This window comes from Oncorhynchus nerka, linkage group LG24 (assembly GCF_034236695.1).
Source record: "Oncorhynchus nerka isolate Pitt River linkage group LG24, Oner_Uvic_2.0, whole genome shotgun sequence".
Classification (NCBI taxonomy): Eukaryota; Metazoa; Chordata; class Actinopteri; order Salmoniformes; family Salmonidae; genus Oncorhynchus; species Oncorhynchus nerka.
In genome coordinates this window covers 98,745,296-98,755,295 of record NC_088419.1, presented here as the reverse complement: position 1 = coordinate 98,755,295, position 10,000 = coordinate 98,745,296, and the positions used below count along the sequence as shown (strand labels likewise).

General features: G+C 45.2%; 1 protein-coding gene across 1 annotated transcript in view; it reads left to right on the top strand.

The window, feature by feature from the left end:
* oca2 (oculocutaneous albinism II) overlaps positions 1 to 10,000 on the top strand; it is a 178,599-nt gene that overhangs the window by 124,289 nt on the left and 44,310 nt on the right. The window lies entirely within an intron of this gene.

Sequence of the window (10,000 nt, the reverse complement as noted above, 5' to 3'; positions counted from 1 at the left end):
TTACTATAGTAATGTAATTATTCATGGTTGTATGTTCTGTTACTATAGTAACGTAATTATACATGGTTGGAGGTTCTGTTACTATAGTAATGTAATTATACATGGTTGAAGGTTCTGTTACTATAGTAATGTAATTATACATGGTTGTAGGTTCTGTTACTATAGTAATGTAATTATACATGGTTGTAGGTTCTGTTACTACAGGTTGTAGGTTCTGTTACTATAGTAATTATACATGGTTGAAGGTTCTGTTACCATAGTAACGTAATTATACATGGTCTATAGTAATGTAATTATACATGGTTCTTGTTAAAACCTGTAATTATAATAAGGTTCTGTTTCTGATAGTAACAGTTCAATAAGCCCTGACTGTTAAAACCTGAATATAACAACAGTTCAATAAGCCCTGACTTAAAACCTGATTCTACCAACAGTTCATTAAGCCCTGTTAAAACCTGATACCACCAACAGTTCAATAAGCCCTGACTGTAGGCCCTGTTAAAACCTGATACTACCAACAGTTCAATAAGCCCTGACTGTAGGCCCTGTTAAAACCTGATATCACCAACAGTTCAATAAGCCCTGACTGTAGGCCCTGTTAAAACCTGATACTACCAACAGTTCAATAAGCCCTGTTAAAACCTGATACTACCAACAGTTCAATAAGCCCTGACTATAGGCCCTGTTAAAACCTGATACTACCAACAGTTCAATAAGCCCTGTTAGGCCCTGTTAAAACCTGATACCTACCAACAGTTCAATAAGCCCTGACTATAGGCCCTTTAAAACCTGATACTACCAACAGTTCAATAAGCCCTTTAAAACCTGATTATAATTCAATAGCCCTGACTATAGTTGTGTTAAAACCTATTTTACCAACAGTTCAATAAGCCCTGACTATAGGCCCTGTTAAAACCTGAATATACCAACAGTTCAATAAGCCCTGACTATAGGCCCTGTTAAAACCTGATACTACCAACAGTTCAATAAGCCCTGACTATAGGCCCTGTTAAAACCTGAATATACCAACAGTTCAATAAGCCCTGACTATAGGCCCTGTTAAAACCTGATACTACCAACAGTTCATTAACTGTTGTGCACACAACCTATTCACTCCCAGAAGATGTTTTGGAAATTGAGCGTCATTATATTTTCATTAGGTTGACACAGAAACATTTAATTTGGCTTATAATAATAGTCCGCTCACTTAGTTGTATTTTTTATTTATTTTTTATTTAACTAGGCAAGTCAGTTAATTAAAACCAAATTCTTATTTACAGGATGGTAGCAAAGTCAACATGGCCTCCAGCACAACCTGGGATTAAAAATAAAATATGAATATAGGACAAAACACACATCACGACAAGAGAGACACATCACTACATAAAGAGAGACCTAAGACAGAAACACATGACAACACAGCAACACATGACAACACAGCATGGCAGCAACACAGCATGGTAACAGGATGGTAGCAACACAACATGATAACAGGATGGTAGCAACACAACATGGTAACAGCACAGCATGGTAGCAGCACAACATGATAACAGGATGGTAGCAACACAACATGGTAGCAGCACAGCATGGTAGCAGCACAACATGGTAGCAACACAACATGATAACAGCACAACATGGTAGCAACACAACATGATAACAGCACAACATGGTAGCAACACAACATGATAACAGCATGGTAGCAACACAACATGGTAGCAGCACAGCATGGTAGCAACACATGACTACACAGCATGGCAGCAACACATGACAACACAACATGGTAGCAGCACAACATGATAACAGCATGGTAGCAACACAACATGACAACAGCATGGTAGCAACACAACATGGTAGCAGCACAAAACATGGTACAAACATTATTGGGTACAGACAACAGCACAAAGGGCAAGAAGGTAGAGACAACAATACATCACACAAAGCAGCCACAACTGTCAGTAAGAGTGTCCATGATTGAGTCTTTGAATGAAGAGATGGAGATCAAACTGTCCAGTTTGAGTATTTGTTGCAGCTCGTTAATCACTATGATGGGAATGTGTCTGTGGATACGTAGAGGTTTCTCACGCAGCAGGAATATAGGCCAGCCATTTCCATTGATAGGCCTAAATGTTGTCTCACTCACTCTGCAAGTAACTATAGAAAACAACCTGAGTCTCACTCTGTGAGTAGCTATAGAAAACAACCTGAGTCTCACTCTGAGTAACTATAGAAAACAACCTGAGTCTCACTCTGAGTAACTATAGAAAACAACCTGATGTTGCTTCTGTTATAGAGAGGAGAGAGGAGAGGTTGCTTCTGTTATAGAGAGGAGATGTTGCTTCTGTTATAGAGAGGAGAGAGAAGATGTTGCTTCTGTTATAGAGAGGAGAGGTTGCTTCTGTTATAGAGAGGAGAGAGAAGATGAGAGGTTGTTTTGTTCCTTTACCTTACACCAGTTAACGTGAAACTACTCTATATCTTCCTGGCTGGGCCATGTAGCATCCTGTCATACTCTATATCTTACTGGCTGGGCCATGTAGCATCCTGTCATACTCTATATCTTACTGGCTGGGCCATGTAGCATCCTGTCATACTCTATATCTTCCTGGCTGGGCCAAGTAGGATCCTGTCATACTCTATATCTTCCTGGCTGGGCCAAGTAGAATCCTGTCATACTCTATATCTTCCTGGCTGGGCCAAGTAGATTCATGTCATACTCTATATCTTACTGTCTGGGCCATGTAGCATCCTGTCATACTCTATATCTTCCTGGCTGGGCCAAGTAGCATCCTATCATACTCTATATCTTCCTGGCTGGGCCAAGTAGCATCCTGTCATACTCTATATCTTACTGGCTGGGCCAAGTAGCATCCTGTCATACTCTATATCTTCCTGGCTGGGCATAGTAGCATCCTGTGATACTCTCTATCTTCCTGGCTGGGCCAAGTAGAATCCTGTCATACTCTAAATCTTCCTGGCTGGGCCAAGTAGCATCCTGTCATACTCTATATCTTCCTGGCTGGGCCAAGTAGCATCCTGTCATACTCTATATCTTCCTGGCTGGGCCAAGTAGCATCCTGTCATACTCTATATCTTCCTGGCTGGGCCAAGTAGCATCCTGTCATACTCTATATCTTCCTGGCTGGGCCAAGTAGCATCCTGTCATACTCTATATCTTCCTGGCTGGGCCAAGTAGCATCCTGTCATACTCTATATCTTCCTGGCTGGGCCAAGTAGGATCCAGTTATACTCTATACCTTTCTGGCTGTGCCAAGTAGCATTCTGTCACACGCTTTGATCTGCTGCGAATCAACCACTAACACAACAACAACAATAATATCATGTCAATATCAATATCAATATCAGGTTATATACAGGGTATTACGGTACAGAGTCAATGTGGAGGCTATATACAGGGTATTACGGTACAGAGTCAATGTGGAGGCTATATACAGGGTATTACGGTACAGAGTCAATGTGGAGGCTATATACAGGGTATTACGGTACAGAGTCAATGTGGAGGCTATATACAGGGTATTACGGTACAGAGTCAATGTGGAGGCTATATACAGGGTATTACGGTACAGAGTCAATGTGGAGGCTATATACAGGGGGTACCGGTACAGAGTCAATGTGGAGGCTATATACAGGGTATTACGGTACAGAGTCAATGTGGAGGCTATATACAGGGTATTACGGTACAGAGTCAATGTGGAGGCTATATACAGGGTATTACGGTACAGAGTCAATGTGGAGGCTATATACAGGGTGTTACGGTACAGAGTCAATGTGGAGGCTATATACAGGGGTACCGGTACAGAGTCAATGTGGAGGCTATATACAGGGTATTACGGTACAGAGTCAATGTGGAGGCTATATACAGGGTATTACGGTACAGAGTCAATGTGGAGGCTATATACAGGGTATTACGGTACAGAGTCAATGTGGAGGCTATATACAGGGTGTTACGGTACAGAGTCAATGTGGAGGCTATATACAGGGGTACCGGTACAGAGTCAATGTGGAGGCTATATACAGGGTATTACGGTACAGAGTCAATGTGGAGGCTATATACAGGGGTACCGGTACAGAGTCAATGTGGAGACTATATACAGGGTATTACGGTACAGAGTCAATGTGGAGGCTATATACAGGGTATTACGGTACAGAGTCAATGTGGAGGCTATATACAGGGTGTTACGGTACAGAGTCAATGTGGAGACTATATACAGGGTATTACGGTACAGAGTCAATGTGGAGGCTATATACAGGGTATTACGGTACAGAGTCAATGTGGAGGCTATATACAGGGTATTACGGTACAGAGTCAATGTGGAGGCTATATACAGGGGTACCGTACAGAGTCAATGTGGAGGCTATATACAGGGGTACCGGTACAGAGTCAATGTGGAGGCTATATACAGGGTATTACGGTACAGAGTCAATGTGGAGGCTATATACAGGGTGTACCGGTACAGAGTCAATGTGGAGACTATATACAGGGTGTTACGGTACAGAGTCAATGTGGAGGCTATATACAGGGGGTACCGGTACAGAGTCAGTGTGGAGGCTATATACAGGGTGTTACGGTACAGAGTCAGTGTGGAGGCTATATACAGGGGGTACCGGTACAGAGTCAGTGTGGAGGCTATATACAGGGGGTACCGGTACAGAGTCAATGTGGAGACTATATACAGGGTGTTACGGTACAGAGTCAATGTGGAGGCTATATACAGGGGGTACCGGTACAGAGTCAGTGTGGAGGCTATATACAGGGGGTACCGGTACAGAGTCAGTGTGGAGGCTATATACAGGGGGTACCGGTACAGAGTCAGTGTGGAGGCTATATACAGGGGGTACCGGTACAGAGTCAATGTGGAGGCTATATACAGGGGGTACCGGTACAGAGTCAATGTGGAGGCTATATACAGGGGGTACCGGTACAGAGTCAATGTGGAGGCTATATACAGGTGGTACCGGTACAGAGTCAATGTGGAGGCTATATACAGGTGGTACCGGTACAGAGTCAATGTGGAGGCTATATACAGGGGGTACCGGTACAGAGTCAATGTGGAGGCTATATACAGGGTATTACGGTACAGAGTCAATGTGGAGGCTGTATACAGGGGGTACCGGTACAGAGTCAATGTGGAGGCTATATACAGGGTATTACGTTACAGAGTCAATGTGGAGGCTATATACAGGGTGTTACGGTACAGAGTCAATGTGTAATTTTGCGGGGGGGGGGGGGACCGCTGTCTTAGTAATTGAGGTAATTAATTATGTAGCTAGAGTTATTAAACTAGCAGCAGTGTGTGTGTTTGATTAACTGTTCAGGATTATTTTGGCTCGGGAGTACAAGCTGTTTAGAAGCATTTTGGACAGCTGGTTTTGAACCAGCCTATCAAAACCCTTTCAGATCGTCTCTAAGGGTTGGTTTTAAACCAGCCTATCAAAACCCTTTCAGATCGTCTCTAAGAGCTGGTTTTAAACCAGCCTATCAAAACCCTTTCAGATCGTCTCTAAGGGTTGGTTTTAAACCAGCCTATCAAAACCCTTTCAGATCGTCTCTAACAGCTGGTTTTAAACCAGCCTATCAAAACCCTTTCAGATCGTCTCTAAGGGCTGGTTTTAAACCAGCCTATCAAAACCCTTTCAGATCGTCTCTAAGAGCTGGTTTTAAACCAGCCTATCAAAACCCTTTCAGATCGTCTCTAAGAGCTGGTTTTAAACCAGCCTATCAAAACCCTTTCAGATCGTCTCTAAGGGCTGGTTTTAAACCAGCCTATCAAAACCCTTTCAGATCGTCTCTAAGGGCTGGTTTTAAACCAGCCTATCAAAACCCTTTCAGATCGTCTCTAACAGCTGGTTTTAAACCAGCCTATCAAAACCCTTTCAGATCGTCTCTAAGAGCTGGTTTTAAACCAGCCTATCAAAACCCTTTCAGATCGTCTCTAAGGGCTGGTTTTAAACCAGCCTATCAAAACCCTTTCAGATCGTCTCTAAGGGCTGGTTTTAAACCAGCCTATCAAAACCCTTTCAGATCGTCTCTAAGGGTTGGTTATAAACCAGCCTATCAAAACCCTTTCAGATCGTCTCTAAGGGCTGGTTTTAAACCAGCCTATCAAAACCCTTTCAGATCGTCTCTAGCAGCTGGTTTTGAACCAGCCTATCAAAACCCTTTCAGATCGTCTCTAAGGGCTGGTTTTAAACCAGCCTATCAAAACCCTTTCAGATCGTCTCTAGCAGCTGGTTTTGAACCAGCCTATCAAAACCCTTTTAGATCGTCTCTAAGGGCTGGTTTTAAACCAGCCTATCAAAACCCTTTCAGATCGTCTCTAAGGGCTGGTTTTAAACCAGCCTATCAAAACCCTTTCAGATCGTCTCTAAGGGCTGGTTTTAAACCAGCCTATCAAAACCCTTTCAGATCGTCTCTAGCAGCTGGTTTTGAACCAGCCTATCAAAACCCTTTCAGATCGTCTCTAGCAGCTGGTTTTGAACCAGCCTATCAAAACCCTTTCAGATCGTCTCTAAGGGCTGGTTTTAAACCAGCCTATCAAAACCCTTTCAGATCGTCTCTAAGGGCTGGTTTTAAACCAGCCTATCAAAACCCTTTCAGATCGTCTCTAAGGGCTGGTTTTAAACCAGCCTATCAAAACCCTTTCAGATCGTCTCTAAGAGCTGGTTTTAAACCAGCCTATCAAAACCCTTTCAGATCGTCTCTAAGGGCTGGTTTTAAACCAGCCTATCAAAACCCTTTCAGATCGTCTCTAAGGGCTGGTTTTAAACCAGCCTATCAAAACCCTTTCAGATCGTCTCTAAGGGCTGGTTTTAAACCAGCCTATCAAAACCCTTTCAGATCGTCTCTAAGGGCTGGTTTTAAACCAGCCTATCAAAACCCTTTCAGATCGTCTCTAAGGGCTGGTTTTAAACCAGCCTATCAAAACCCTTTCAGATCGTCTCTAAGAGTTGGTTTTAAACCAGCCTATCAAAACCCTTTCAGATCGTCTCTAAGAGCTGGTTTTAAACCAGCCTATCAAAACCCTTTCAGATCGTCTCTAAGAGCTGGTTTTAAACCAGCCTATCAAAACCCTTTCAGATCGTCTCTAAGGGCTGGTTTTAAACCAGCCTATCAAAACCCTTTCAGATCGTCTCTAAGAGTTGGTTTTAAACCAGCCTATCAAACCTCTCCATATCCTCTCTACGAGCTGGTAAGATGAAACTCTCACCAACACGATGGTGTTCTCTGATTTGCTTTGCGTCTTGTTACTCGTCTGTAGTCGGTACAGCCGATCTGCCAACTTCTGTCTGTGGAGTACAAACAATTTGGGCTACACATTAATAGGGTTTAGACTCTTATGGATTAGATGAGAGATGCTTGGGAGTGATGGTATGATGGGATGATGGTATGATGGGATGATGGGATGATGGTATGATGGGAGTGATGGTATGATGGGATTGATGGTATGATGGGAGTGATGGGATGATTGGCTGATAGGAGTGATGGGATGATGGGATGATGGGAGTGATGGGATGATGGGATGATGGTATGATGGGAGTGATGGGATGATTGGCTGATAGGAGTGATGGGATGATGGGAGTGATGGTATGATGGGATGATGGTATGATGGGAGTGATGGGATGATTGGCTGATAGGAGTGATGGGATGATGGGAGTGATGGTATGATGGGATGATGGGATGATGGGAGTGATGGTATGATGGGATGATAGGGATGATGGGGTGATGGGATGATGGTATGATGGGAGTGATGGTATGATGGGATGATGGTATGATGGGAGTGATGGGATGATTGGCTGATAGGAGTGATGGGATGATGGGAGTGATGGTATGATGATGGATGATGGGAGTGATGGTATGATGGGATGATGGTATGATGGGAGTGATGGGATGATTGGCTGATAGGGATGATGGGGTGATGGGATGATGGGGTGATGGGATGATGGGATGATGGGGTGATGGGATGATGGGGTGATGGGATGATGGGATGATGGGGTGATGGGATGACGGGATGATGGGGTGATGGGATGATGGGATGATGGTATGATGGGAGTGATGGGATGATTGGCTGATAGGGATGATGGGATGATGGGATGATGGGAGTGATGGTATGATGGGATGATGGGATGATGGGAGTGATGGTATGATGGGATGATAGGGATGATGGGGTGATGGGATGATGGGGTGATGGGATGATGGGGTGATGGGATGATGGGGTGATGGGATGATGGGGTGATGGGATGATGGGGTGATGGGATGATGGGATGATGGGGTGATGGGATGATGGGGTGATGGGATGATGGGGTGATGGGATGATAGGGATGATGGGATGATGGGATGATGGGATGATGGGGTGATGGGATGATGGGATGATGGGGTGATGGGATGATGGGGTGATGGGATGATGGGGTGATGGGATGATAGGGATGATGGGATGATGGGGTGATGGGGTGATGGGGTGATGGGATGATGGATGATGGGATGATAGGGATGATGGGATGATTGGGATGATGGGATGATGGGGTGATGGGATGATGGGGTGATAGGGATGATGGGGTGATGGGGTGATGGGATGATGGGATGATGGGGTGATGGGATGATGGGGTGATTGGGGGGTGATGGGAGTGATGGGATGAGGGGTGATGGGATGATGGGGTGATGGGATGAGGGAGTGATGGGGTGATGGGATGAGGGAGTGATGGGGTGATGGGATGATGGAGTGATGGGATGAGGGAGTGATGGGAGTGATGGGATGAGGGAGTGATGGGGTGATTGGATGATGGGGTGATGGGGATGGGGCGCAGGTTTGCTGTAATGAGGGTTGTCAGGTATGTGGTAATGATTGGTTGTCAGGTTTGCTGTAATGAGGGTTGTCAGGTTTGCGTAATGATTGGTTGTCAGGTGTGTGTAATGATTGGTTGTCAGGTGTGTGTAATGATTGGTTGTCAGGTGTGTGTAATGATTGGTTGTCAGGTGTGTGTAATGATTGGTTGTCAGGTGTGTGTGTAATGATTGGTTGTCAGGTGTGTGTAATGATTGGTTGTCAGGTGTGTGTAATGATTGGTTGTCAGGTGTATGAAATGATTGGTTGTCAGGTATGTGTAATGATTGGTTGTCAGGTATGTGTAATGATTGGCTGTCAGGTGTGTGTAATGAGTCGAACGTCGCTGGCCAGGGGGATGGCCCCGAGGGCGAGGAACAGACCAGTCTGGATGGCGAAGGTGGAAATCTCGGGTTATGTTGGGATCTACAATGTCATCTACGGGAACCCAACAGCGCTCCTCTGGACTTTAACCCTCCCAGTCCACCAGGTACTGGGCCGATCCCCATGACGTCGGCAGTCTAGGAGGGATCTGACGGCATAGCCTTCCCTCGATGTCCAGGGGAGGCGGAGGGGTCTCTTGGGGGACGGCATCAGCTAGAGGACCAGGAATCACCGGCCTGAGGAGGGAAACATGAAAAGAGGTTTTGATCTGGTGGTTTGTGGGGAGTTGTAATTGATCCTCTCCACCTGCCCGTTGGACTGAGGCTGGTATCCGGATGTGGAGACCAGAGAGTTAGGGAGACCAGAGAGAGGTAGGGAGACCAGAGAGAGGTAGGGAGACGAGAGAGAGGTAGAGAGACCAGAGAGAGGTAGGGAGACCAGAGAGAGGAATACAATTTAGAGAATCTGTCCACAACAACCATAATTGTAGTGAAACCATCAGAAGCAGGGATCTCAGTAACAACATCTATGGACAGATGGGACCAAGGCCGCTGAGGCACGGGAAGGGAAAGGAATTTTTACCCTGCTGGAACGTGCCGGGGAGATTTGGTTTGGGCACATACGAAGCAAGTGTTGACATAGTGGGTGATGTCCTGCGCCAAGGTGGGCTAGCAGTACTTTTGAATTGAATGGTGCGGGTGATATCTGGGTGTCCAGCGGCGAGGGATGTAGATGCACCCAGGGAACAATAGATCCCTTAACCCCGTGGGGATGTGTTG